A 6000-nucleotide genomic window follows, 5' to 3' on the forward strand; every position below is an offset into this window, starting at 1 on the left:
GAAATTGTTAGTTCTTTAATTAGAGACTAGGATAGAAATCAGTCACACAATTGTGGGATGGGTTTTTGGGGATGTGAGCTTGCTGTGTCTACCCATTGTCTAGCTTTCGGAGTTGTTAGAAAAATACAGTAACTTTCGTGAGTTTCCCACTGAACTAATGGTTTTTATATATAGAACTCCTAGTCAAGATGAAAAGCATAACCACGTGAAATCCGTAGTCTTCAGAGCAAAGCAGACACCATGGAACTGAAGTGGAACTGAAAAAATGAAGAAATTCCGCTTGTAACATGAGTTGTCGTCCCCTCGTAGCAGAAATGTCACACATTGCAGCATTGAGTAACCACCAGAGAACTTCTGTTTGTGAGGAAACCACTTACATGAGAAGTCAAACTATCATGAATTAAAAATAAAAGCTTTGAAGGGTAATCATATATGGGAAAAAACCTTCAATGAATTTCAAAACTGCTATATTAGAAATATTAGGACAGTCAAAATATTTAGGATTTACCCTTAATTGCATCAGAGTAAACTTTTTCTGATTATAATATTGCAGTTTTTAGAAGGATAATTGTGACATGTGAGTCGACTACTATAGCTTGATCAGTTGAGATGTGTAGCTAACTGTGGTCATATTTCTAGCTTGGTGAAAGATTTTTAATTAAAATATTTGCCTTTTTTATTTTTTTTACTTCCATGGCATAGTTATTCAGTATGCATCAGATGCCACATGGTATCCCTTGTAGCTCCTTTAGCTGGCTGATGGTTCCAAAACCTTACCTGCAATGCTCAGGGGCAGCTGGAACATAGCCAGAAATACCATGCAAAGGCCTTTCTGCTATTTGTAAAGCTGTGATTTTAGTACTGAAATGCCCATTTGACTTGATGGGTATTTTCTGGCAGTGCTTCTGTGAGCTCCACTGCCAGAGGAGTGATGTCTTTAGCAGGCTCTGAAAGTATGTATGCAGCCAATTTTGGAAACTTTGGGCCGCTCTTAGCATGCTGCAGGTCTTAGAAAAATTTTGTATGTTAAACTCCCATTACATATTTGGAGTTCAGTAATGTTCTTGACTAACTCAAGAGTTTGTCAGCCTTTCTCCTTTCCTGGAAAATTTGGCTATGGGAAAACTTTATTGCTGAATTTTTGCTAAATTTTTGCTGTCATAATTTTGACACAAAGTTTTTTCAGGAAAAAAATCAACTGTTAGACTGAGCTCTGTCTGTATACCAAAATAAAATCATTATTAATAGACAATGGAGATAGACTGAACCAAATGTGACATAACAGTCTTTAATTAATAATTAGAAGAGAAAAATTATGCAAGGAGTAAGCTGAAAATCTGTTTCAAAGGAATTGGGGAATTCTGTAATGTCACTTGAACAGAAGTAGCTCTGTAGGTAGATAAAAATTTTATACTTTAAAACATAGAATATTTTCCTGCCCTCATACTTTTATATAAAATCATCACAGATGGTAACAGTTTGGCGAGTCTTTTTCTTTCTTTTTTTTTTAGGAATTCTAGTTCTTACTAATATTACTAGCATTATTACTAGCACTTCTGGCACATTTTCTTTCCTTTGTTCTTGATAAAACGTTGTGATGAGCGGGGGCTTTCCTGGGGCAGGGCAGTTTTTTTGTGGAGTGAAAGCAGTCCTGTCCCATCCCTGCTTTTCTTGTTGCATGCCTGTCTAGGAGAGCGCTGCGAAATGCCACTGCCAGGGGACCCAGTGGTGCGTGGTGTGCAGGGCACCTCCGCACCTCCGTGGGACACTGTCTGTGACACAGCTCTATAATTCACTCCGCAGTCATGTGTTCCGTATTAGTCAATAATTCTGCTGAAGTTTGGGGTTTTTTTGACTGTTTAAATGATGCTGTTAATCTTTGTAGTACACTGGGTTTTTCCTCTGTAATGATGTCCGTCACTGTGCTAGTATACAATTCTATTTTAGCAGTTATGAGGGCTGCATTAGTTGTTAAAATATGTACTACTTCAATTTATTTTTGCAATCTGTTTCTTTGGAACAGTGTATGTTAAAGTATCTTATTCTTCAACTGTTGCTTACACTGTCTTTATTAATTTATTAATTACTTTATTTATTTTTCAGTTGGCAGTTTTTACTTGCCTTTCAGAGGCCAACAGCAGAAATGGGAAGGTCACAGAAGAGCACTGATAAATAGCTGCCAGCATCTTTACTGTTTCAGGCATTACCTGACGTGTTACATGTAGCCAGCTAAGCCTGATCCTATGCAGAAAAATATGTTATGAGTTAAATTCCTCTTTGGCACAAACTGTTACCTTCACTGAAGTAAATTGGTTTTTAGAATATATGCTGGATGGTACAGGTCCTTAGAATATACTTTGTTAATATTAGTAATTGGATTTTTTTTGTATTTTTTAAACTTTCCATGGCTGATGCTGTGTGCTGTTTCATTTTGTTGTGAGGAGGTACAGTAACTGACAGCTGTGGTGGAAGCAGAAACAGCCCAGCACTACACAGGAAGCTGTTGTGTGGCAGGTCCTGTTCCAGTCTATCTGTTCTGCAGATTTTCCATGAGAGATCATAAGGCAGAAGACCCTTTCCAAAGATCCTGGCTGTAATTCTATGACAGTATCTGTGTGCCAGAAATTTTAAAAAAGTATCAGGCTTTCTCATGGTTGTTATTTTTGGGTTTTTTTGGGGTGCTGTGATAGCCTTATGTCAGGGTGTGATATACACCCATATTCTGTGGATTTGAAGAAAGAATCAGAGCTTTGTGTTTCTGTTTGAAAGTTGAAACTTATCAGGTATTAAAAGCTGTGTACCAAAATGTGATGAAATCAGTGGACCTGTGATTTTTGCAACTGGTTTAACAGTCGTGGAAGTGGCTTAACTCATGATATGGTTTTGTAGCATTCCTTTCTCTGTTGTCATACTTGTCTTTGTTTTTTTGTTTAACACCTCCATGTAAAATATACTGTAGTTTCTCTGGAAGATATACTGCCTGTGTACAAATTGTGTTCTGTTTCTATCCTGGTGAAGTGGTCCAAGAAGTTGGTCAGTAATTTTGAGGTGAAATTTCTTTTCTTCCATGATGGTACTGGAACCACTTTGGAAAGAGGGCAGAATCCTTCCTAGTATGTGCTGAGCCTCTGCTACCTTTGCAATGTGAGGGCTGGCTTGGGCATATGATTTGAGGATAGATGTGGGTTACAATCAGTTGAAAATTTAATAGAAGTTTCTTCTTGTACCATCCTGCCCATTGTGGGGCTGGACTTGAAAGTATTTCCAGCTGTCAGATTGGACTAGCAACTCATAGTGAAGTGCAGTGATTCTTTTGCTACCTGGTGGAAGAACTATCTGAATAAATGCTAAGGCTGGGCACTTTGGGAAAGGTTATTTCTTTTTATAAATGTTTGCTATTGCAATTTTTCAGAAAGGGTTTGTACACTGTGTAACTACTGTATGTGATCAACTCTTGAGTGGGGTGAATTACATTGCATTAAATATTGAATTCTGAAAGACTCCAGGACCAAAAAAAATAATAGAAACCAGAAAGTTACTGGATATTATCTGTTACTCAGCAGCTTGGTTCTTAGAAAAATCTCCTAAAGCTCCCTGAAAAAAAGGCTAATTTTGTGGAAATGATTAATGTATTAGGTGAGTCAATTATCTTTCACTGGGAGGACACTGGCTTCAAAATCACTGGAATAAGGTCCAACTGTAGTAAGTCTGCAACAAGTGACGAACTCTATTTGCATAAGAATGTTTTTAAAAAGATACACAGGAAGTTTTCAAGGAAATGTTTTCTTGCCTGTAAATTCTCTGTTGTTCCAGCAGAGGGTAGTTTATCCTCTAGGAAACTAGGTGTGTTGAAGGAATGATTAGGAAAGGTAACTTAATGATTCCCATTTCCTCTTGTTTTAGATAGGGCAATAAAAATTAACTTCAACAGACTGACCTCATTAGATTAACAAATACTAAAACATATTGTTAGGCTGTGGTATGTTCTTAGGCTGGGACTGGATAAGGCAGCCAAATTCAACAGTAGTCCCATTTCTGTACTGCTACCAAGGGCTTCATTTGCCCTTCAAGAATTAGTGCAGTTTGCTTGTGCCAAGAACAGTTGAATTATCGGCTTAAGAGGTATTTCACTTTCATTTGTCAGCTAGTGAAGTAGATACAACATGGAGCATTTTTTTACTTCAAATACATAAAATCACTCTAGTTGAAGAGTGTTGGCTTGCTTACAGTTGCTTAAAAGCCCTTCCTTCTGCCACTGTACTCCCTGCTGCAGCAGCTATTGTTGAGGAGAATATATGTTTGCAGTTTGTCGTGGCAATACCCACCTGCAGCAGCTCTCTGCTCTGCTCACTGGTAGTGGGTGTGGACTGGAGGATACTCTTTTTATTGTCTTCTTGTCTGTGATATTTTATTTTAAATCAGTCATCAGGAAGCTGTTCTGAGGTAAGGCTTTGTGGCTGTCAGTCCTGAGGTGCAGCATAAACTCTTCTGACATGAGAGCAGGTGTGAGAGCACTGATGACTGAATATTTGGAAGGGTAGCAGAAGAGATGTGAGGACCCACAGCTGTTCAGTTGCCATGTTTCAGTGAAGAATTTGTTTCCATTCAAAGTAATGTTTCAGTTCCTCATGGATGTTGAGCTTTCCCTGAGGTGCACAGGACTTCTATTTTTTGTCTTTTCTTTCTGGGTTATTTGTTTTTGTTTCTGTTTGTTTTATGTTTTTATTTTTTTTTTCCTTTTGAGTCAACTAGGCCTGTAGTTCACATTTAGTGATATCCCTCTGTGTTACAGACTTTCCCCCCCTTTTATAGTTTTGAATTTGCTTTCAGAAATGACACATTATTGGTTTCTAATTATAATTTTATATTTATTGGGTAAAAAAGCCCCAATTATATCAGGGGTGAATAATGTGTCTGAATTCTTTTTATTTTGGAGCAATACAGGTATAACCAGTTAACTTGCTTCTATTTTTTACACCAATATTCTACATGATCAAAGTAATATAGAAAAACTTTTGCATGGATCAGGAGAAGACATGTATCATACTGTCTACCAATGATACAAGAAGCCTAGGCAATTAATCTCTTAGTGCAGGCACTTTGGTAAGCTATTTTACTAACATGGGATGATTCCAGACCTGAATACCAATCCAGGATCACTTTTGTCTAAACATTAGACAGACAAAAGAAGGAGAGGAACCCAGGACAGCTTTTCCAAAGTCATACATAGTGCCAGATTCGCAACTTGGGATCTCTTGGACTTTGTTGCCTTTCAAAGTGGAAATAACTTTGGAGAAGACAGACCCATTTATAGTTGATTTAAAGTATTTAGTTTGTACTTTATGTTGTTTCACTGGTAAGCAGTTTACAAAGTGCTAATGCATGGTTAATTGAGACTGTAAGCTTGTCACACAGATGAAGAATGTCTATGTTAGCAATTAATATATTTTAAATAGGCATAAGTGAACTTTGGACAACTGCACTCCATAACAACAATTCACCATTTATTAAAGATATGTATTAGCTTAGTAATATTTTTGAGAAGTCTGTTAGTGAATATTCATGTGTGCTTCTTTAATTTATGTATCTTATTCATTATTCTGACATTTGGCTATGGTAGAGCTACAGACTGGAACAAAAATGAACGCCATTCTCTTTAGAAATGTAGATAGATAATAGTTTTAAATAATATACACATTGAATTCCTGATGTTGTTTTCTTCACCAGCTGGAAAGCCTCTCACTGTCGGAAAGGCATTCAGTATGTTTGACATTAAGGGTGGGGGAATGTTTGTGTAATTATAAATGTTAGACTTGCAAATACGCCTTTTGATTGCAACAGCCTGAACTTCCACATGTCAACAGGAGTTTTAACTTCACAAGATAATCCTTGGTTTATGTACCTTGGCACCTTGCTCTTTTCTATATAATTTCAGTATGTATATCGCCAAATTGAAGCAGAATTTTACATGTGTGCACATGAGACATTTGGATAATGTAA

This window comes from Pseudopodoces humilis, chromosome 4 (assembly GCF_049639895.1).
Source record: "Pseudopodoces humilis isolate 2021_Gansu_Grassland_sample_001 chromosome 4, ASM4963989v1, whole genome shotgun sequence".
NCBI classification, from domain to species: Eukaryota; Metazoa; Chordata; class Aves; order Passeriformes; family Paridae; genus Pseudopodoces; species Pseudopodoces humilis.